The 25,435-nt window shown below is 36.5% G+C and overlaps 1 long non-coding RNA gene across 1 annotated transcript in view; it reads right to left on the reverse strand.

Moving 5' to 3' along the window:
- The window catches only part of LOC139041779 (uncharacterized), a 144,544-nt gene extending 120,516 nt beyond the window's left edge, over positions 1-24,028 (reverse strand). The window contains exon 1 of the long non-coding RNA XR_011497665.1: positions 23,920-24,028. This is a non-coding gene — a long non-coding RNA (uncharacterized lncRNA). The remainder of the gene's footprint in view (positions 1-23,919) is intronic.
- Between the last annotated feature and the right edge of the window lie 1,407 nt (positions 24,029-25,435).

Below are 25,435 nucleotides of genomic sequence, written 5' to 3' on the forward strand. Positions count from 1 at the left end.
TATTCCTATGATCATGTTGTGTTATATAAGACGTCGTTGTAGGTGACTGGAGAGAAATTCTCCTGCTGACACTGAAGAAAGTAAGCTGCAATGTTGGGAGAGGCCACATGGCCAAAACCTAAGGGCAGCCTAGTAGCTGAAAGTGACTGTGGATTGAGACTTAGCAATAAGATGGGAACCTCACTCCTACAAGTGAGAGGAATTGAATTCTGCCAACAACCTGGGTGACCTTAGAAAAGTACCCCACGCCTTAGATGAGACTGCAGCCTTGACCAACACTTTAATTTAGCCATGTAAGACCCTGAGCAGAGGACCCAGTTAATCCATGCAAATACTTGCCCCTTGAGACTGTGAGATAGAAAATTTGTGTTATGTTTGTACTACTCAGTTTGTGGTAATTTGTTTCACAGCAGTAGAAAAGTTAGAGAATAAATGTCTTCGTTGTCTCAAGCTTTCATAACAAAATATTATAGACTGGGTGGCTTAAACATTAGAAGTTTATTTATCACAGCTCAAGAGGCTAGAAGTCCAAGATCAAGGTGCCAGCATGGTTAGATTCTGAGGGCTCCCTTCCTGGCTTGTAGATGGCCACTTTCTTGCTGCATCCTCACATGGTAGGGAAAACAAGAAATAAGCTCTCTGGTGTCTCTTCAGACAAGGGCAATTGTCCCAGCATGAGGGCCCCCACCCTCATGACCTCGTCTAAACCTGATTGTGTCCCAAAGGCCCCATCTCCAAATACTATCACAGTGGGGGCTAGGGCTTCAATGTATGTATTTGGGGGGACACAATTCAGTCCATAGCAATAGGGGAAAAGAAATGGTTGATTTCCCTAATTTGCAGATACAGGTGCACGTCTCCAAATAACAACCTTTAGTCTTTCATAAATTCTCATCCTGAACTTTAGTGTCATCTTTTTCTAAGAGTCATTACCATTTGCTTTCAGCCCAGCAGAGAACACTTCTATAATTCTAAGCACATTCCATTCCTCACTCATTTTTTTACTCTCCATCTCATCTTTTGCTGTTACATTAAATCATATCCTCAACAAAACTGTTAGGACTTGATATTGCTGCAATTTGCCCTCCTTCCTTATCAAGGGGAGGTCGTTATTTTGAATAGTATACATTTGACAATATTGGCAGATGAGATGGTGATTTTTTAAGTTCTTCATTGCCACTTTGAAATTTTTACACATTCAGCCATTAGTAAAAGTCCTTGCCCCTAAGAGGTGTTTACATTCTTACCCAAATAATCTTCTGCTTCTCCACATTGCTGATATCAATAATTTTGTGTCACTGCCATTAATATTTTAAATTTGGTTCAAACTTCATTCTAAATCTGCCAAATATTCTGTGTGATGATTGCATCTATCCAACACTTTTACTCCACAGTTTCTTTACACACTCAGCTCTCGATACCTCCACCCCTTTGGAAGTTCACTTTCATGGTCAACCCCTAGATTGCGCACTTTTGAATTCATTCAAAATTTCCGATATATCTACCTTTTCCTTAATACCCATTCTATTTTCCACAGAGAAAGATATTGATGTTGTTTTAATAACACTGCTCAAGTGTTGCCTAGGTCTATGTGGTCCAAGATGGGTCACCATAATTGCATTACAGTCAGTGAGAAAGGGAAATTGAATGGGGCCGGCCCCATTCTTAAAAGAACACAACATAGGCATTGAAGTCATCACATTTTATCACATCCAATTGGCTGGACATGGCCCTACCAGTCCTCGTGGAGTAAATTCTGAGTGGCTATGTATCCAATTAAAATGTTGGGATTCTTTTACCAAGGGAAGGAGGATGTTGGGGGACATTTTTAGTCTGCTATAGTTGGTGGTGAAAGGAGTATTGTTAGATTTTCTGGGATCCTGGAGCATTGGTATCTGGTTTCGTACAATACAATTCAGCAGGTAATAAAGCAACTGAATTGGTAGCATTCGATTTCTATTATATTGTAAAGCTAAAATCGAGACTCATGATTTAACAAATATATGTATAGAACTAACAGAGAAATGTTATGTTAATATTATTTCGGTAATCCCAGGAGGTAGAGTCATGATAGGGAGTGAATAGAGACATAAACTGCTGCTGTTTTCATCCTGAGCAGGTGTCTGTAATTCTCCAGCTTGCTATCGTCAAAGGAACAAGTTATTTAGAGTCAGAGAGCCCTAAATGCCAATAATCATCACAGCTCTTCCACGTAGTCCGTTATTTAGCTTCTCTAAATTTTCTCCCCTCATCTGCAAAATAGAGCTAATTCTTATTTTAAGGTTGTTAAGAAGGTTAGAGATAGCATGTAAAGTGCCCACCAGTGCATGGTGCAAAGAAGACACTCCATAAAGGGTGAATATCATCATTAGTATTTTATGTGTTGCCCCCTCTTTGAGCATAAATTTTAATGATCTTTTCCCCTGCTTTATATCTACCAAACTTACTCTTTGCTAAGACCTTCAAAAGTTCAGACAATCTCAATTTTATTAATACAAAATTATTTACAAAAACACCAGACTTTCTGCCTGTATTGTGTTCCAGAAAAGAATTGAACTCGCTTAACTAGTACAAATGGGTGTCTAATTTATTTTTGCTAATACCCTGATAGTTTTCTTCAGTCGATCTACTACTAGATGTCTTTCTTCACCCGAACCCTTGGTTTTACTTCTTCTGTCCATTTCCCATCTGCAATCCTATCAATCTCAGTAGAAGACCTTATTTCCTGCTTTAGGAAGCGCACTATCCAAGTCAACTATGAATTTCCTTATAAATGCACACAATAACAGCAAATAATTATATAACTTTCCCTCCTCTCCATGAGGGGATAACACATCTGTTGTGAGAAACATGAAGTATTCTGAGGTTTGATCTTATTTAAAGGCATATCCTATTGTGAGGGAAATAAATAGCAGTACCCTGTGCCTGAATATATTTTTCTTTTTATTGCCAGAGCCTAACTTTAAGAAAAATCAGCCTTTAAATTTAAGTTAAAATGTATCTTCTCTGAGGAAATCCAGACACATCAAAAACATGAAGGCTAGATTCAATCAGATTCTTAATCACAATGAGATTTTTAGAAATAAGAAAGAGAAAGAAAGAAATGAATTACCATCATTACACAAAAATACAAGGCAACAACAGAATATAACCCGAATTGAAAATAATAGACAAGTTGACTTTCCTTTAATAATACATTTTCTGTGATTTAATTGCATAAAGGAAACTAAACCCAAAACAAAGAGGCAAATTGATTTTTAAAGGCCATAATATTCCTTTGTAGCTTTATCTTGCAGATACCAGAAAGCATACAAGATTGATGATGTTTTATAATACTCTTTCAATCATAGAGAAATAAAAAATACACATTGTTATTCATCAAATAATAACAAGAGATTAATCTGAGCAAGATTATTGGAGCTTTATTTGAGAGAGCAGTTAAAAGTTACAAAATCTGAAACATTACTTTAATGACCTTTTTTTACTACGAGAAAGACCAATGAAAATGGAGAACTTTGGTTGAATTTCAACAATATTTTGTTCTGTAAAATGTTAGGAAATTTGGTAAGTTAAGCAAATTAAAGTCATCTGCATCTGAAGATTTATTTCTCTAGCAAGTTTATTAGCATGCAATCCTTTGTGTGTACTACTGAAAAATAGTTGGAGCTCATTCTGCTGGAATGGAAACTGAATATCCAAGAATATTCTCTCACCCGTTTTGTTTTCAGACCTTAAGTACATGTGTTTGGGAGAAGGAAAATAGAGGAGGGAGAAATTCATCAGCTTCCTGTATGAATAACTCCTGCTGTGTTAAAATAATTAAATTATTATAGGCAACCGATGTTATTAAATATTCCATATCAATTCCACAAAAATATGAATACACTAATTTATACAATATGTTTTTAGCATGAATTGTAATAATCATCCTACCATAATCTTAACAGAATAATTAAACAATTAATCTATTTTGGAGCATACATATTTTTTCCCAGTATATTAATTTGACTTCTGAGGTCAGAGTTTGAGATTTTATTTAAAATTATGCTATTAGTGGAAGTATTATTTTGGTAAGTATTCGTATTGTGTATTTTCATGAAATCTGTTAAAAAATTATATACTCTCTTTACATCAAGCCTCAAACCCATTCACACTTCTAGGATTCTATAATGTGCTAGAAGCCTATTTTGTCCAAGCCTAGCCACCCATCAGGCAATCATTCCGGCATTTCTGTAAATACCATCCGTTTGCATTTTCTATATTTTAGAGACAACTTATCTATACAAATTCATTAAGAAAAGAATATATAATTGAATTAGAATTATATATATATTTATTATATATATTTATTTATTTTTTCTAATCAAAACTTTGGTTGGGGCTGGCCTGGTGGCATAGTGGTTAAGTTCACGTCCTCCACTTTGGCAGCCTGGGGTTCACAGGTTCAGATCCTGGATGTGGACCTAGCACCACTCGCCAAGCCATGCTGTAGAGGCACCCTACATACAAAATAGATGAAGATTGGCACAGATGTTAGCTCAGGGACAATCTTCCTCAAGGAAAAAGAAGAAGATTAGCAACAGATGTTAGCTCAGAGCCAATCTTCCTCACAAAAAAAGAAAAACAACATAACAAAAACAAAATCTTTGGGTAACTGGGCCAAATACTTTCCATCCTACAGGACACTTCTTCAGGTCAGTTGACATCCTGCACGTTTGACAGTTCTGTGCCGCTCAGAACAGGGGGCGTAATTATTTTAACACCACATGACAATTATAACACAGTCCCAATGTAACTATTTGTTGGATTGTCCATCCCTCACTAAGATTGTTGTGTCACTCACCTCAGAATCCCAGAGCCTAGCCCAGTGCCTGGACGAAGTAGGTTCTCATATGTTTTGGGTGAACAGCCAAGCTATGCTCTTGAACTTAGTGTGTCAAGGAGGAGATTGGGATCAGAACTGAAGATACATGCAAAAAAATTACCTGGATCCAGGGAGTACATGGAAACTGGAAGTTAACACAGAACATTTATTCAAACTGACGAAAGTTTCAGAAGTAAGCAAACATTCAGATGATAGAGGTCAAGAAAGTCAATGTACTAAAACTACAGTTGAAGGAGATATAATGAACAAGAAACGAGCATGATAACAAATATTTTCATACTCTTCTTGCTAAAAAAGTATCCACAGACTACATCTTAAGTGGGCAGAGAGCACAGGTCTCTTCTATGCAATAAATTTTTGACTTGGGAAATTATTATTCTGTCAATTTTATACTTGATTAAGAGAAATGAGGCAGTCCAACATGGGTTAGGCAGTGTCTGCATATCATCAAAATAGCGAAAACAGCTCAAAGCACAGTATTTACAGAGTGACTGATATGTGACTCTGAAACGTTCAGGCAGCTCAATATTTGCCTGGATGTGTAATCATGAAATAAGGCATGGTATGACATGTATAGAGAAGATGTCAGCATTCACAACGACAAGCATACCAGAGTGTTTTCACTGTAGAATATGTGGCCACACATGTCTCCAGCCTTGTCTTTAGGCTTAAATTCTGATGCCAGAGAAATTCTGAGATGAAGGGAAAGTTTCTCTAGTATTCGGATGAATCTTTTTGGATTAATCTAATATGTATATAAGTAGAAATATAGTCCTTCTCTGAACACCTACCTCAGTTTGCAACTGGTCTGAAGATCCTCACCAATAAAAAAGCGTGCTCCACTTTTCCATGATCCACAAGTAGAGATTTTTAAGGCTCACTCTAATATGTTTATAAAACTCCCTACCTTCACACCATATCTGATCTCCGGAATAGTGCAGTGAGAATCAGGGACAACCAATAAGAGTAGGGGCCCCTGAGTGTAACCAAGAAGGAACTCCTGCACCAAAGTACTCAGATATAACGATTTATGTATTAGTCATGGTAGGCTAGGTCATGCTCAGGTAATGAATAACTCCAAAACCAACGTGGCATAAAATACTATAGGATTATTTGCACACGTGTAAGTCATAGCTTACCTGGGAGCTTTTCTCAAATACCCAGGCTAACGATATATCCAACATCTAGAGCACTGCTGAATGCGGTGGTGGGGGAATGTATATGGTGAATTGCCCATTGGCTCTCAACGACTTCTGCCTAGAAGTGAAATATATCACTTCAATTAACATTTATTGGCCAAAGCCTGTTACATGACCATGCCTAACTTCAGTGGGACTGAGAAGGTACAATCTTACCAGGTGCTGGGACAAAAAATGGGAATATCTGCAAATGGTCCTAGAGTTATCACAGTTTATGAATGTAAGTAACATCTTTTCAGCTCTCTTTTACGTTTTAGGAACTGAAAAGCAACTGAAATACAACTTAAACATTGAGAAGCAGTGGTTTTCCATGCTCCGCTTTATTGAGCAAAGACCATAAGACCTCCCCTAAAGCTGAGAGCATAAATTACCTTGCTATTGATGATACATTTATGAAGTGTTAATGCTATTGGTTCATCCCAGAGATAAAATTTGAAATCCCTTAAAGATTAACTTTTGAAAACTATGACTGTGGATTAAATGATTAACTGAACGTTAGAGAACTATTTTTAAAAAAATAAATTACATTTTGCTTAAATATCATTTTATCTGCAGATTTTTTTCTTCAAGCAAAAAATTAGTTAAGAGTGAACCCAATGTTAAAAAAATTGTTTAAAAAATATTGTCCTTGCTTCCTGCCAGGTTACCAGTGATCTTGCCAAACCCAGTGGTTTACTTTCAGTTTTTATACTGTTGGCTATTATTGACCCTCTTGACCATTCTTTTTTCTTTCAGCTTGTCTCACTCTCGGATTTCATTACCGTGGTTAATTGTGTTTCTCCTTGGGCCTCTGGGTTGTTTCTTCTTAGGCTGCTACCTTAGTGCTTTCTTTGGGGCCCTGTTTCTCAACATTGGCATCAACCATGCACCATCCACAGTCCTCTTCCTTCTCACCTGTCTTGCTACTGCTGGGCAACCTCCATTATTCTAGTCTTATGTATTCACCCAACATCTGATAATGGGCCCGAAGTCTAGTTCTCTAGTTATGAGAGTGCTCCTAAACTTCAGATTTGTGTTCCCAATTGTTTGCTGGCTATCTTCCTATAAACAAAACTCAAGCATTTAACACCAAATAATTCAAAATTTGAACTACTTTTCACCCTCTACATCACAATCTGCTTCTAATTTTTTACATAAAAAATATTGATAGATATCAGCATCATATATCCAGAAGCTTCCAAGTCATTATTGGATCATCTTTATCTCCCTTCTCTCAAATACACATCTATTTGGTCACCAGATTCTCTAACACTTACATGTAGAGCACTCATTGATCCTCATCAACTCCCTTATTAGTCTTTCTCATCAATATCATGGTCCCTGATCTAGATTTGTTACATCTAGCATCTTGGAAAGATCTCTATGTCTCTATGCAGTGTCCCACCCAGTATATCTTTCACACTGCAACAACATTTATTTTACTGAGTATAAATTTGACATTTTCACTACCCTGTGGAACATTTTCAATAGTTTTCCTTTCCAAACTCCTCAAAATGGAACTGTTGGGTCGTGTCTTCTGTGGGAGCATCCTGGGTGTAATCTAAAACTGACCCCCGAATTCATAGAGGGCAGAGAGAGACTGAAGAAAAGGCAGACCACTTCAGCTTGGTAGGTGGCAGGTTTAATAAGCAAGGAAACTTACATAGGAGGCTTATCTTGGATGGTCTTGAGACCAAGCAGCTTTTTTGCACCTGCCCATCAGAATCTTAAAAACTTATACGGAGGCCTTAACTTGTTTCAGTTATGTACATGGGGGCCTTAACTGGGTTTAGTCACAAAGCCAGTACAGATAGTCTCATGGGCTATATCCTTGGAGCAGCTTCTGGGAGTGGGGAAGACAAGTGGAACACACGTTCCAAAGACGCAGGGTCTGGGGGGACCTCCAATTGCCTGGGTCACACTCATGGGGCAACCGGCCGTCACATCTTCTTGACGACCTCCTCCATCAGGCACATGAGACCCTCCACAGTCAGATCATAAGCTTATTTATTGATGCATCTCTCTCCAACACCATGAATCCAGTGCCGTACTGACATTAGACAATTCCCTCTACCATGAAATGGTGGTTTTCAAATCTTTGTATGCAAAATAATCACCAAGAGGCATTGATGCAAGTGTGGTTTCTCTGGCCCCACCCAGAGATACTGTTTTAGAGGTCTGGAGAGAAATCTATGAATCAGTAGTTTCCATGTATGTGGCTAAGTGATATAGGGCAGGTGGTCTATGGATTGTAATTTGAAAAAGTTTGCTTAATGTATTATGCCATAGCATTTTTGCCCTAGTTGCCTCTTTCTACCTGGAAATTATTTTCTTTCTTTTTGTCCCACATGAATGCCTATTTATTCTTCCAGAACCATCTCTGTGAACATTCACTTCTCACTTCAGCTTAATCAGTTGTTTGCAGCTCTGTACTTCTGTATAATTTTGTATTTATTTTTATGTTTAAATTTGCTACATTTTTAAGTCATTGTTTGTATAGATGACTAACCAACTATTTTGACAATCTTTAATGACATCTCCACTTCGGTTCTAGTTTAAAGTAGATGTTTAATAGCTATTTATTATATTTAACTGAATATATTCTACTTCTTTGTATATATGATTTCTAAAAGAAAACATTATGCACCAAAGAAAATACAAATCATAAATACCAATTAGATGTTCTTCATTGTATTTAAATAAGCCATTTTATTAGATTTGCAGATGACAATTTATTCAACAGATAACAAAACAGGATTCAAATTTATCTCAGCTGGCTGGAGTAATTGGAATAAAATATGTATGGATAAATACATAGTACCATATTTATCTTAAAAAATAGTTGAACGAAACTAGATGTGGGAGTCCTACTGAGTAAGAGTTCATGTGAAAAAATAACTGGAAGTTTTATCTGATGACAAAAACAATATGACTCAAGTATTATTTGACTGGTAATGAAGTTAAAGTAATTTTAGCTTGCATTCGTAAAAGTTTGTTGCCCCAGCATAGGATAGAGTAGTCCCTCCATAAATTGCACTGATGAGTCCAGATAGTAAGTGTTATGTTGATTCTGCACCACCATACAGGGACATTTATAAACTAGAACTATGTCTAAAGCATCAGTAAGAGAACATGGAAATAGTTTGGAAATGGTCACTTCATCAGTTGTTGAAAGGACTGCTTGAAAAAAAGCAAAGATTAAATGGAGAGTGGCATCTCTCCTCAAAAGGAGAAGAGAGGGGTGTATTCTTGAGTTGCTTCAGACAACTGAAATCAAGCTCATATTCTGGACAGGCAAAATTTAGCCTGGGATACATAATTATCAGTTGGATGTGTACCTGGGAATAAGGCATGTCATGGAATAACTAATTCCCCATTTTTGAAGATTTTAAGCACAACCATGGAAGGTTACCTGTCTCTACTTGAGTGAGCCTTATACCAGAAGATCTCTAAGCTGCATCCATCCTAGGAAGGTAAATTTGCTTGCTGTTATTTGTTGCATATTTTTAAAAAATTTTCAAAGTTCTTCCTCAAATTTAATGTGTTAATATCAAATAAAACACCCCATATAAACTATCTTCGTGTATGTAAAAAAGACAGCTGCTCTCCAGCCAAACAAACTCACACAGATGGAGGTAATCTTATTCCAACCTAAAACCAACTCACAACACACATGCATACACACAGACACACACTAATTCACACATTGTTACAGCTGGAGGAGCTGCTGCTGTTGCCTTCTCCAGATGTGGGATTCTTTCTCACTGTGATTTCTCAGAATTCCTCTCAGGGTCTGAAATACTGTGAGCTAAAGAGAATGCATAGGCACGAGGGACGAGGGAAGAGGGACTGAGGAGGCTTTTTGCCTCCCACTGACCTAACGATGCTGGGGAGCTTGGTCATTTCTCAGAGCAGGCCCGCTTCCATTGTGGCCACCTTCCCTCAGTCTTTTTCATTTTATTTTGCACCCCTGGCTGAAATTTTGCCTAATAGTAATGAATTTCAGGTAAAAACAAAAGTTCCTTGGGTGATTAAGTTATATTCATTTTATTAAGGGACTGAGAATTATTATCAGACGGGAAAATACAGGCATATCTTGTTTTATTGCATTTTGCTTTATTGCACTTCACAGATATTGCATTTTTTACAAATTTAAAGTTTTTGGCCACCCTGCTTCGAGCAAGTCTATCAGCACCATTTTTCCAACATCGTTTGTTTACTTCATGTCTCTGTGTCACATTTTGGTAATTATCACAATATTTCAAACTCTTACATTATTATTATATGTGTCATGGTGATCAGTGATCTTTGATGTTACTGTTGTAGTTGTCTTGGGGCACCACAAACTGTGCCCATATAAGACAGCAAAAAATTCATAAATGTTGTAGGTGTTCTGATTGCTCCAGCCAGCAGTTCCCCCATCTCTTGCCCTTTGCTTGGGTCTCCCTATTCTCTAAGACACAACAATATTGAAATTAGGCTAATTAACAACCCTACAATGGCCTGTAAGCGTTCAAGTTAAACGAAGAGTCTCACGTCTCTCACTTTAAAATAAAAGCTGGAAATGATTAAGCTTAGTGAGGAAGGCATGTCAAAAGTCCAGATAGGGGGGCTGGCCCCATGGCCAAGTGGTGAAGTTCGCACTCTCCGGTGCAGGCAGCCCAGTGTTTCGTTGGTTCAAATCCTGGGCACGGACATGACACTGCTCATTGGGCCACGCTGAGGCGGTGTCCCACATGCCATGGCTGGAAGGACCCACAACGAAGAGTGTACAACTGTGTACTGGGGGGCTTTGGGGAGAAAAGGAAAAAAATAAAATCTTTAAAAAAAAAAAAAAGTCCAGATAGGCCGAAAGCTAGGCGTCTTGTGCCAAACAGTTAGATAAGTGTGAATATAAAGGAAAAGTTCTTGAAGGAAATTAAAATTGCTACTCCAGTGAACATGCAAATGATAAGAAAGCAAAACAACCTTATTGCTGATATGGAGAAGCTTTTAGGGGGTCTGGATGGAAGATCAAACCAGCCACATCATTCTCGTAAGCCAAAGCCTAATCCAGAGCAAGGCCCTAACTCTCTTCAATTCTATAAAGGCTGCGAGAGGTGAGGAAGCTGCAGTAGAAAAGTTTGAAGCTAGTAGAAGTTGGTTCATGAAGTTTAAGGAAAGAAGCTGTCTCTATAATAAGAAAATGCAAGGTGAAGCAGCAAGTGCTGATGTAGAAGCTACAGCAAGTTATCCAGAAGGTCCAGCTAAGATCATTAATGGAGGTGGCTACACTAAACAACAGATTTCCAGGTAGATGAAACAGCCTCTGTTGGAAGAAGATGCCATCTAGGACTTTCATAGCTAGAGAGGAGAAGTCAATGCCTGACTTCAAAGCTTCAAAGGACAGGCTCTCTTGTTAGGGGCTAACGCAGCTGGTGACTTTAAGTTAAAGCCAATGCTCATTGACCATTCTGAACATCGTAGGGCCCTTAAGAATTATGCTAAATCTACTTTTCCTGTGGTATATAAGCGGAACAACAAAACTTGAATGACAGCACATCTGATTACAACATGGTCCACTGAATATTTTAAGCCCTTTATTGAGACCTACTAAGAAAAAAGATTCCTTTCAAAATATCACTGCTCACTGACAATGCACCTGGTCAGCCAAGAGCTCTGATGGAGCGGAACAGTGAGATTAATGTTGTTTTCCCACTTGCTAACACAACATCCATTCCGCAGCCCACGGATCAAGGAGTAATTTTGACTTTCAAGTCTTATTATTTAAGAAATATACTTTGTAAGGCAATAGCCACCATGAACAGTGATTGCTCTGATGGATCCGGGCAAAGTCAATTGAAAATCTTCTGGAAAGGATTCACCATTCTAGTCGCCAATAAGAACATTTGTGATTCATGGGAAGAGGTTAAAACATCAATATTTTTGGAAGAAGTTGATTCCAACCCTCATGGATAACTTTAAGGGGTTCAAGATTTCAGTGGAGGAAGTAACGGCAGATGTAGTGGAAATAGCAAGATAACTAGAATTAGAAGTGGAGCCTGAAGATGTGACTGAATTGCTGCAATCTTATGATAAAACTTTAACGGAGGAGGAGTTGCTTATTATGGGTGAGTAAAGAAAGTTTCTTGAGATGGAGTCTACTCCTGATGAAGAGCTGTGAAGATTGTTGAGATGATAACAAAGAATTTACAATATCACATAAACTTAGTAGATAAAGTAGCAGCAGGGTTTGAGAGAATTGATTCCAATTTTGAAAGAACTTCTACCGTGGGTAAAATGCTATCAAACAGCATCAAATGCTACAGAGAAATGATTCACAAAAAGAAGAGTTAATTGACATGGCAAACTTCATTGTGGTCTTATTTTAAGAAATTGTCACAGCCACCCCAACTTTCAACAACCACCACCCTGATCAGTCACCAGCCATCAACATTGAGGCAAGACCCTCCACCAGCAAAAAGGGTATGACTCCCTGATGGCTCAGATGATGGTTAGCATTTTTTAGCAATAAAGTATTTTTTAATTAAGGTGTGCACATTATTTTTTTAGACATAATGCTATTGCATACTTAATAGACTATAGTATAGTGTATACATAAATTCTGTATGCACTGGGAAACCAAAAACTTTGTGACTCGCTTTATTGTGGTGGTCCGGAACCAAACCCACAATAGCTTTGAGATATGCCTGTATATAGTTTTGGAAAACAGGAAATTTTGTGGAAGACCAGCTGTGGCTGCCTGGTAACCTAGAAGAGCAGGAAGACGCCTGGGATGGCTCGGAGGACAGGATCAACAAACAAGTAACAATAATTGCTAAAGATCTTTCTCTTTTATGGAATACTTGCAAATATTATGTCACTGAATCTTCACAGGAACCTGTAAAGTGGACGTTACTAAACACTTCTGCAGCTGAAGAAAGAGCGAGCACGTAAGTGACTTGCCTAAAGTCACATCGCTAATCCATGGCATAGCCAGACTTGAAATCAGAATTTTGGACTCTAATTATTTATTCACTTATTCAGCACATATATGCTTAGGTAATGTCCACAATAACTCTATAAGCTTTATTTGAAGGATAAAGAGACTAAGGCTGTGAGAAGTAAATGAGCTTTCCTAGGGACAAATCATTAAGAAATGTTAGAGGTGGAATTTTCGTCCATGTTTAATGATCACAAAGTCTGTTCTCCCTTCACGCTTCAATAAGTAGAGAGTGGCACTTTATATTTTGTCTGTTACATTTAATTTACCATTCTATCGCAGTCTGAATTTGAAGATAATTCCTAAAATAAGAAGGTAATCAAGATTTCTGGCACTACTTTGGAAAGTCAGAGTCATCTCCTTCGACTTGTTTCTTCTGCCATTCTTTATTGTCTGCTTAACTGTGTTTTGCTCCTTCCTTTGCTATCCTTGAGGTATTTTCTCTTTATTTCCTAGCAATGTTCTTGTTGTGACATAAAAACTTGCTAAAATATTAGCATATACGTAAAGTCAAGACTAATGGGAAAGTAACATACATACGGTCGCAGTTAATGGAGCGAGGACTTGGTGTCAGCCAGGGTATATAGTTCTGATCCCTCTGCTCTTAGCAAGCTGTGACACCCAGAGCAAGTCTCCAAATTCCTAAACCACTTGCTCTCATCTGGTTCCTAAAGATATTAATATCTCCCTTATAGGATACAGCATGGTTAATAGGACTACAAGACATCATGCATGTTCATGTGCTTAGTCTGGTGCCAGACACCTAGCGCATGCTCAAAAATATACAATTTCCTAGGCGTTTCCATCAGTTTGTTGTGTCATATCAGATTGTGCCTGACCATATAAAGAAAAAAAGACAAAAGAAATATTTTGAAAGAAATTTGTATTTGTTTTAGAAAAGAAAGTTCAAGATATCATAGCGACAAAAGTCTCACAATGACATCATGTCAGATCTGGGCATTGAATTCAGAATCTTGAGCCTTTGTTTTGCTTCCAAAATGTAGACATCAGAGAAACAGAAGGGACAGAAACATAGCCCCGTAACCTAATAATGCACTGCTGAACCCTTCTAGCATTGCTAATATATTTTTAGTTTCAGATGGCTTTAAAGCAAATTTCTCCAACGCACTTCAATCTGGTTAGGTACGCAGCATGACAATAGCTATGTAGAAAAATCAGAGTTTATGGTTCATCAGAACTCTATTTTAGTTACATGCAGAAGGTCTGCTGTACTCACTCATGGCTCTGCTTTAAAGACTTGGCTGTTGAACATTTATACATCCATTAATTAGCAGCTAGGCATGATTTAAAGGATAATGTTCCTGGCGTTCAGTGTACACGAAGCACTAAACAGCTTTTGTGGAAGATTAAACGCTGTAGCAAATCAGAGACATTTGGTGACCCCCAGCAGCCATTTGTTGCCAGAAAACTGCAATGCTACATTTATTGTGCCAGGGGGAAAACATATTCGACTGATAGCACAACAAACAGAAGAATGCATTTGAATTTGCCTCTTGCATGTTTAGAAATATGGCTCCTTTTTTTTTCTATTTTAATTGAATTTCATTTGGAGAAAATTTCATTAAATGCAATATGTTTAAACATACCATGGATTGAAAGGAGTTAGTTCTAGAGATCAATGTGCATTTGTAACTGTGAAGTTAGGATTATGCAGCTAACATGAAAAATTATGAAAATTATCCTTATTTCTCTTACTAAAATTGAATTTAAATCTGAAAGAGGTTTACCTATTCCTATTTATACACTGTCAATAAAAATATGAATTTGGGTTTTTTGGGGGGGGGTTTTTTTGGTGAGGAAGATTGGCCCTGAGCTAACATCCATTGCCAGTCTCCCTCCTTTTGCTTGAGGAAGATTGTCACTGAGCTAACATCTGTGCCAATCTTCCTCTATATTGTATGTGGGATGCCTCCACAGCATGGCTTGACGAGCAGTGTATAGGTCCATCCCAGGATGCAAACCCGTGAACCCTGGGCTGCTGAAGTGAAGCAAGCAAACTTAACCACTGCACCACCAGGCCGACCCCCAAAATATGAATTTTATACTATGCCAATACATTTATTTCTAAATATACTATTTTTACAGGACATTACTAAAATAGATATTTGGCTTGATATAATGAAAATGAGAGAAATTAATTCTAATTATTATTTGGAAAATCTAACTATTAATAGTTTTATAAATTAAATATTAATTTGGAAATATATACATATGGATAAAGACACAGAAAAATAAACTAATTTAAATTAGAATAATATTTTTCTAATACACTTTTCCCAGATCACTGGATTTTCAAGTTCTTCCACTGTTAATTTTGCAATTTCTTGATCCATCTAAATGTATTCTGAATGAACTATAATTGAAATTAAATATAAAAAAAACAAGAAGAAGTAAACATTCAGCAAGAATAAAAAAGATGTTTGATAACATGTAGTAGTCAATGCATGAAGAAAGTCCTATTAATACATAGACATGTTTATGTTCTAGGCTTACTGGAAAAAATTACATGGTTTAGTAAGCTGGTTTAGCTCTCAATAAGAGAAGAATTTCCACCGTTCTTTCTCCGTAATTGGATTTGGTATGCATTCTAAAAGAAACAGCGCCTTTCACTGAGCAGTGTTAGTAACCCATTTTATAATACAAAAGGCTCTCACACCACGTGTTGATCGCCATAAATGCTTGTCTAACCCACTTCTCTGTCTTCTTTCCAGAGGCCTTTTCCTCCAAGCCCGTGTGGTTATGGATGGGGTGGTGGGAGTGAAAACCTTTAACAGGAATCGAGGGTCTTCGTTTTCCACGTTTCTGTTTGATTTTCCTAAAGCACAACTTTTAAAGCGCCATCAGGGGTTTCTAAGTCTCGGAACTGCTTTAACGCTAACGGTGCATTTTGTTTGGAGAGCGGGGGATGCTGCCCTCCGTGAAATCTGTATCTTTTTTGAATGGCTGTTGGGGAAGAGACATTCCAAGAGTTTGAAGCACCGCTTTAATGCCTACAGAAAAGGCTGCGGATGCGTGGAGGCATCTGCTGTCACTGTGACTAAAATGTTTACTTTAGCAAACACTGCTCTATTAAATTTCAAAGTGGTGCTCTTTGAATTTTAAATTGTAAAGGAAACCTGGCCTCCATTCTTGAAAGCTTTGGTTTAAACATAAAAAGGAGAAAGTAGCTTTGAAGTTTGAATGAGATGCATGAACTCTCCTTTTTTCAGAGTTTGAAGAACTTATAGGGCGAGCGTGTGTGCTATTTATTATTCTAACTTATGACTTGAGTGATAGTCTTACTTTTTTCACCCTTGACCATTTCTCCTTTTTTTTTTTTTTAAAAAAAAAAATAGAATTTGGATGTTAATGTGGGGTTTCATTTATTATTCTCCAACCAGGGAATGTATCTAACAAGATAATTTTATGCATTTTTCGAAGTAAACCCATTTTATTGCTCTTTAATAGGCATCTACTTTTTCAAATTACATCTAGATTCCAGAGTTTCTCTTGGTGCTGTTCATCCATTTCTCTGGAGTTTACTATGTACATACATAGTAAAAATACAGAAAATTTGTATTTTTGGCATAGATGCTCACCTTAATGAGTATTTATTGGGTCAGATGAGTGCTTGCATAATTGAACAATTCATGGACCAGAGATAATTGAGCATTACAATAAGTTATGTCATCTATTTACAAATGGGAGCCATTAACTCCCTACTTTGCTTACTGGAATGAACTTTTTAAACCAAATAATTACAAATGCATATTTGCAAAATATGCCTTTTCAGGGTCAGTTCATTTTTATCTGCTTTGATGAATAATAATCTTGATAGTATTCAGTTTCTATTTCAAAACAAAATAAATATTTTATCATAAAATCTGTTACACATTAGGCTTAGCAAGGAAATACTTGAAATAAAATAATTATAAGGATCATAGAATACTGAGTAAACCTATTTAGTTCACTTCATATTTTCTTCTAGAGATTCCACATGACATTTAAAGTAAAAAAATAAAATAACATTCATAGCATTTTTCCAGATATTAATAACTTTTTGTCTTAATTCAACAAGAGCTCCCACCAACACAAGCTTGTCTAAGGAGAATATGCTCTTTCCTTGTTAAAACAAAGAGATGGCTAATTTGTTTCTGGATGTAGCAGGAGGAGAAGAGAGCTGTTAAGGGTCTTTTTTTCTTCCTCCAAATATCTCTTTTATACTCCTTCCCTAGTTCTGTCTTGCGTATTTGGATTGAGACACTAAGGATGTTCATACAAAGTATTGAAAACATTTGAGAACCTGTCAGGCATGCCAATGCCTTATTCAAACAGCCAATCAGAGTGGGCACCTGCTGAGTGAGACTGATGCTGGCTGACAGCCTACACAGCCAGCCTCCCCGGACATACCAGTGCTGTCCCTAACGCATCTCCGGTCTTGGGGGAACAAGTGGACAGGAGCAAGGGGTTCCAGGAACCACAGCCCTCTTCTGTAGTATTTCCCACATAGTTATTTTGTGGAAAATCTCTTAGCAATGACTTTTGGTCAGATGAATTCTAACAAGTGCTGCATATCATTTTTCTCTTTGGGAGATTCTACGCGCACGTGAGAACACTGTGTCCTGCTGTAAAGAAGTCAGGGAATTGTCAAAGGCTTCTGCCCTTTGCCCTGACTGTTTCATAATTGTTTGGTGCCTGGCACTTAAGAGGAATAATATCAAGAAGAAGTAATGCAACTATAATTTTTATAGCTAAGTAACCTCTGTGTAAGAAAAATCTTTGCAATTTCATTTAACATAAAGATTATCTTTCTAACGTTAGAGTTATGCATTAAGGGAGTGGAACATTTATGAAGTAGTGAGCTGTCATTTTGTGTTATTCTAGAAAAGTCTAGTATTTGTTTAGCTGTCTGATGTGTTAAAAAGATCTCTGCACTATTTTTTTTTTTTTTTTGGTGCTAATGAACCCCCAAAGAAAGTTCAAAAGTCTAAGCATATGATTTTTCAACACCTCATTTTAAACTTTTGCTTTTTGTACTCATCACGTTGCATATTAATGCAGTAAATAATTTAACAGATGAGGGAGTCATATCAAATACTTAAAATCATAATTAAATATGGATGCAAATAACTATATATTACTAATATATATTTAAGTCATGTATACTATTTTTGTTCAGTGCTAGTGATTGGAAATTAATTCAAATGATTTAACTTAAATTATGTATAAACTGTAGAAGCTACAGATTACACATCTTTTGAAATGACTGACATGAATAAATAGCAAACCAAGAAAAAGACTATCTTGAGTTAATGCCAAATAGTTATAAAATACTAACAGGTTTCTAAATGCTTTTGTTCTACCATGCTTTTTTAATAACACGTCAACTATAATGTTTAAAATAGTAAACACTTGTTTAATATCAATGGTAATCTTTATGTCAATTGCTACCAGATATTTAGGAAAGCCTTTAGATATGAATCACATGTTGGCCTTCTCTGAGGCTTCTCAGCACATGAATCAAGTTAGCTAAAATACATCTGCTTATGACCAGATGCCTCTCAATGTTATCAATATTTGTTTTTGGAATATTTAAGGACGATTTTAGTAATGTCATGTGAATAATGAAGTGGATTAAAAACCCCTGAACTTCAGAGAGAGAGAGAGGCATATTTGCAAAAAGATGCTTAAGAGATTCTAATATCTGATTATAATAAATACATGAATTCTTAAATGTACTGATGTTTGTGACATCAAATGAATAGTATTTAACATTCATGAACTACACTAGATTGTAACATTTCTATAAGAAAATAGCATTTTTTTCTAACTACACTAAGAATTTTTAAGTCCCCAGATTTCATTGAAAATTTCCCAAACAAATATCCTAACCCCTAAGTGTCATTGGAACAAAGAAATCTATTTGAAAGACTAGAAGAAATTTTGAATTACTGCTGTGGAATATCTATGGTGCTAAACTGGAAATCATTTTAGACTTTTAGAGGTATGTTTGACTTTCCTTAAGACATGGATAATTTCTCTGATTTACTTGATTTACATGAGACAAGGTTACTACGTAATGCTGTAACTCAATCATTATGCCGTCATACAGTGCAGAAGTGAAATGTTCAGAAACATTTTCACATATGTAATTTGTATAAACCATAAGGTTACAATTAAGTAGTCTTAGGAATATGTATGACTATGGCAGAAGCAGTAGTGTCAGCCCCTTTATCTTCTTACTATAGACAGGAATATTCTCAAGGATGGAAGACTGCCTGTTTATTATTTTACGAGTCAAGAAAGTTAGTATTTCTACTTTAAAGATACTGATTTTTTAAAATTGACATGTAAGGCATAAGTAAATGTAACAATATGCTCCTTTACTCCAAACTCTCACCGCCAAAAGTACCTCAATTAGGAGGATTTCATACTCCTTTTAGCATGTAGTTTTGCTATAAGAGCTCTCAGCACGTAATGTACAGCCATTTTCCACTCACTCTAAATTTTGAATGGAATGAGCACGTCACAGGAATATTTCTATACTCTGTAGTTTAGAGAGTCCAAGTAAGTTGCCCAACTTTCACAAAATATCCCACCTCACAGCACCCATTGCACAAATTAAGCGCAAATTTTCCATCTGGCCTTTAATAAGGACTTAAAAAGTTCTTAAATAGTCTTTCATTGATTCTTGCTATAATTGTTTAATTCATATTCCCCAAAACTTCCTTTAGTTTAGATACCTGATTTATTTGCATAGCTTGTTAGAGAAATTAGTGAAACATTTATTACTAAATTTCTGATAGTTCCTTAATATTTTGCTGTTTGTTTTATCCAGAGTCTCCCATTAGTTTCCTTTCTTACAGATTTTCAAAATTACTGTGACATATTTATTAAATAAACAAATACATAAGTACTACTGTATGAAATACATGTTGTTAGATGTCATGGGAGACAAAAAGCTAAGTTAATCCTGGACCTTGATTTCACAGTTTAGGGGAAACTTATGTATGAATAATTCTTAATTCCTAGGAAAGAAGACAAAAATCTCAATGATGAAACAATCCAATGGGAAAAGGAGAGATTATTTCCAATAGTGAAATTCTAGGAAAGTTAATATTTCCACAGGTGACAAAAATATTCTATGGAGAGGGAATTCCCATTACTGGCAAGCAGTGTCAGTTTCACTGGGATTTCTGGTAACCATGGCTTAGTTAAGTATCTAGGACAGTGTCTTCAATCCAAAATCAAAACAGCACATCTCTAAGAGTACTCCATTTATTTTGGAAAACCGTTTTTCTCTAAGTTTTCAATTTCTTTCTCTGTAGAGTACATCTTCCCTAATCTATATTCATGAGAAGTTCTATAAGTTTGAGTAACAAATGGAATAATGTACAAAGAAGCACTTGAAAATTACTATTCAAAATAGCAGGCTTTTTTGGTCAAACTCTTCATGTATATTTAAGATGCTGATATGGATTTTTGAGTGAAAGTTCTTGAGAAATATAAAATGTAAATATATTACTGCCACATCACTACTCTTTATAAGGAGAGCACCCCAATTCTAAGGATATGCTATAAAATTGACAGACTGTGAAAGTCAGAGAGATGTTTATCCTCAGATTTCAGGCCCCAGCTAGTTAAAAAGAGACAGAGATGCCCCTTAGATTATTCTTTTTTCTTCAAAAACTTCGGGTACCCAAAAAAGAAAGAAAGGAAAAAGGAACTTATGAGGCAAGTGTCATTTATTTCCTGCCTAGCCTGTGTGTAGGAGATGAAGCTAAGAAATTTTGCCATTTGATACTAAAAAAATAGTTAACATCTTTTACAGCAAAATCTGAAGCATAATTTGAAAGAACATTGATGTAAGCAAATGTGTTCCAAAAGATTCAGGCTTTTTGATGCTCAGGTCATTCTCTTGAAGCGAATGACTGTACTCCTAGCTCTATAGGTGGTGTTCTCTCTCCTAGGATGCCTTAACTTCTCTTAATCACAATGTTCTACCTTTACAACGCAAAACAATTTAAATTTCTCTTGCATTTGTCTGCTAAAATCATAACTCTTCCCAGAGATCACGGACTATTCCAATGAGTTACTGATAAAGATACCACCTTGATAATTAAATAAATGGACTCTAGATAAATGAAAATATCAAATTCATCAATCTTTTATATTTTATCGATAAGCTCACAAGAAGTTTCCTATTACTAAAAATGAAGGCTGATAATAAATTTTCTAATCTCTGAAAGATAACCAAAATGTAATAAAAAATCACATTCAAAGAGAAAATGTGAAGACTATAAACTTATTAAAATTCACATCAATCATATTTGTGACTCTTGACAAATCTACAGTCTTGATAATAGTAAGGTGTGACTGACCAAAGGAAAGATCATTTGTGATATTTTCTTTCTTCACTCAAAGATGATCACAAGATACACTCTCATTTTCAGTAGAAACTATCACATTAGGCAAACTATTTAAATATTAACAAGTTTTCATCAAACACTAACTTTAAACACATTAGAGATCACTTATATCTAAGGAATACAATAACTAAAAATAATATAGTTGCAATGGCATGTAATTAGTAGCACGTTATGCTAAGCAATTTCACTCCACATTACGTATTCCAAAGGGAACAGGTTTAGAGAGAAATTAAAAGAAAAAGTGACAACCTTTACCTAAAGACTACAAACTGATTGATGTTTTGGAACTTTCCTCAGACCTCACAGAATGATATGTTCTCACTCAGGCAACACTACATGTACTGAGAAATTTAAATGTTGTTTTTATCGTTTTCAAAAAAGAAAAAATAACAGAGAGGTCAGTAATAATAGTGGCTTACAGTTTAGGTTAAAAGAAAGAGCTATATACTTGTCAATGTTGCTTCTATGTAATCGTGAAGGAGACAAATGTGGGTGTATTCACTGAAAATAAGTGAGCAATGATAATTATTTCCACTTATTATTGCCTTCCACTTTACAGGATTGCAAAGCTCATTTGTAAACTGACAAACACATGGGACTTTAAATCAACTACCATTGGAAGAAATATAGCCATATTTCTGTCAATACTTCAGAATGCAAACATAGCAGACAAGACGCCTATTGTAATTTCAAAGAAATTTAACTTCATAGTAACAAAATAAAATTTGGTCAAGATTCATATACTTTGTGTGGCCTTACCTTTTTTTTTTTTTTTTGAGGAAGATTAGCTCTGAGCTAACATCTGTGCCAATCCTCCTCTTTTTGCTGAGGAAGACTGTCCCTGAGCTAATATCTATGCCCATCTTCCTCTCTTTTATGTGGGACACCTGCCACAGCATGGCTTGACAAGCGCTGCTTAGGTCCGCACCCGGGATCCGAACTGGCGAATCCCAGGCTACTGCAGCAGAACGTGTGAACTGAACTGCTGTGCCACTGGACTGGGCCCCTGCTTTGTGTGGCTTTACTTTTTAAAAGTTTCATCTTTAATAATAAAGGACCCCATCTCACTGCTAGAGCTTTGATTTTGCATTAATTAAACAGTTACTTATTAATTTTCTTCTTTACTTTTAACCTAGTTTCTAATCTAGAGCATTAGCTTCATGTTTTTCCTTCTGTAAACTTTAAACCAACACTGCTAGTTATAATAGCAGAGTATATCTACTGAGTTATCCAACCCAATCTAAAACCTTTGAGCTCCATATAATCTTGCCTCAAGATAGGTAGAAAATGAGTCAAAGCAAAAATTTGTTTGTATACATACAAATATTTAGTTCTTAATTTCACTGATACTGAGTTTCTATGTAACAGGAATTTTTCCTCAGAATTGTCTGGGGATATGTGCATGACTCTTGGGCTTTCTGTTAACACAGTAAGAAAGAATGCTGATTCTCAGCTCTTTTTGATCAGAGGTACATGCAAACCTAAGTCCTTGTAATATTACAAGGCTGAGCTTACTTCCAAACTAGACATGTTAAGTATTTCAAATGCAGTACCTGAATTTTCAACTTATGTAATAGAAATACAACATTACCATAATGAAAGGAGACTTGTAATTAGCAAAAATACGTTTCCAAGATATGCTTTTACATTCTAAATTTTCATTAACAAATGAAAATGTGTATTAGTCAACAGAATGAATATGAATTCAAGATCCTGTGGGACTTACTTTCCCCACTGATCATGAATGAAAGTCTTGTAATTAATGGTGACTGTGTATCCACATCAATGAGCAGGTTTGCTCTTCTCCATTTCTGCATCTGGACTTAGGCTGTTTTATTGGTTTTCCAATTTATATAATTCAGATGTCTCAATGGCTTCTTCACATTTGTGAATCAATAAAGTGCCTCAAATAATACTGTACAATTATTATTTTTCAAAATTTGATTATTGATATCATCCCTTGATTGACAGTTATGTACTCGTTATTTTCATTAAGAAAGTTTATTATATATATAAGGTATACAAAAAATAAAAAGCATAGACCAATATCAGTGATACATTAGAAATGTTTACCCTGGCATTAAGTCAATGTTAATTTTGACCTTTATTAACCCCAGCCCATAACAATGACTTTCCTTTCCTCTACTCTCTTAGAGAATATGTTATCTATACCATGGCAATTTAAAGTTGCTGCTTTGCATGAACACTTATCCTCCAGACCACACAGCTGATTTTAAGATCTTTGGTGACACACTGTGCCAGTCCTGGGCCCAATTGCTCCTAATCTGTTCTCTTGTCCTGCTCCATTCCTCATGAGACGACTTAACCTCTTCAGGCTGCATTTCCCAGTATCTGCTGTCAGTTGGCTTCTGGCTGCTTTGCACAGTGGACACACTAATGGGATTTTGGAGGGCAGTGGGAAGGGAAAATTGAGGTTATTCTTACCTTCATCTTTGCCGGACAGCTTTTTCAACCATGGCTTCTCTGTGGTGCAAGCTTGTATCTGACAGGCTTCCATCTGACATTGTAGCTCCAGCTTTGAAGGGTTGGCTTCTGGTCTCTAGCAGCACCATCCTTTATCCTTCCGATCTAAGTGGCAGCGGCTTCCTGCTATTGCTAATCTCTGGGTTATTTCATCATCCCCTTAATGGCTTCCCCAAATCCACATCATCTTTGTAACGAATTCCCAGAATTAAATGCCCTGTTATAAATATTTTAAGTGCTTTCCGTTTTCCTGGTTAGACTCTGATATACAAGTCTTACGCATTTTAACAGTCGTATAAAATGCTATTGCATTGTTTGGATCACATTTTACATACTAGAATATTGAGATTTGGAGTTATTAATCAAATTTCTTAAATCATAGTTGATGATAATTGACAGTGGAAATTGAATTTGAATTCAGATTGGTTTGCCTTTGCAGCCAATGCCTTTAAACAGAGAGAGAGCATGTGTTTTATATGGTAATCTGTATATTCATTAGATAAATATCTAAATCTTTCCTTCCTGGGGCAAAGCCTTTAATGATCATAATATGCAGCTAAAAGGACCTCTTATTCCTTTACTTTGTGAGAGAGGCTTCCGAGTGACACAGTGTAACTTATGCTTTAGAACACAGGATACTGTGCTGCAGATCAACAATCAGGGCAAAAGTGGAAACAGGGAGACCTCATAGGAGACTATGTAATAACCCAGGCAGGAGCTCCCCGTGCCCTGGTCCAGGGGGTTGGCATTGGGGTGGTGATCAGTGTTCCAATTCTGGATATATTTTGAAAGTAGGGCGAATAGAATTTTAGCTGAATTTGGCCTTCAGCTAAAATGAAGAAGACTGGGGGAAACTTACCTGCAGGGTGCCATAAGTAGAATTTTACATATATTAAGTTATATTTTTACCGAGTGCATTATGCTATCGTGAGCTAGCGTTCAGCTGACGGAAATGTGGCTGTCACGTCAGCACCCACACGTACGATTGTAATCTAAGGAATTTAGAGAGAATTTAACCCAATTTAGCAAACCGTTGGGACCAAAATAATGTCATTTGTGAAAGCCAAGTTCACAAAAGGAACAAAATGATCCAGGATGCATGACCACTTTTGGGTCATGTCACCGGGAAGGTTTCTAAAGGAACATCCAGTCCTGGGATGCAGGCCTTCCCCAGCATTGGACTCGCACGGCACCCCACTTGCCTCACAGACTTGAAAGCTCCACAAACCTATGGTTCAATGCAAATTAAAGATTTACATAATTTATAATTAAGCACAACTTATTTTAGATACTCAGCCTAACTTGTGTGTATATGTCTATTTTCTGCTCATTGGCTGTTAATCTAGAAGCAGATTTTTGCCATCTTTCTAGCATTTGCCCCTTTGTTGTTATAAGCCAAGTTCTCAAATAGACAGGCAATTCCTTAGATACTAAGGTGAGTTTGCCAAAGGGTTTAGTGTAAAAATGAGTTCATATA

This window comes from Equus asinus, chromosome 24 (assembly GCF_041296235.1).
Source record: "Equus asinus isolate D_3611 breed Donkey chromosome 24, EquAss-T2T_v2, whole genome shotgun sequence".
NCBI lineage: Eukaryota > Metazoa > Chordata > Mammalia > Perissodactyla > Equidae > Equus > Equus asinus.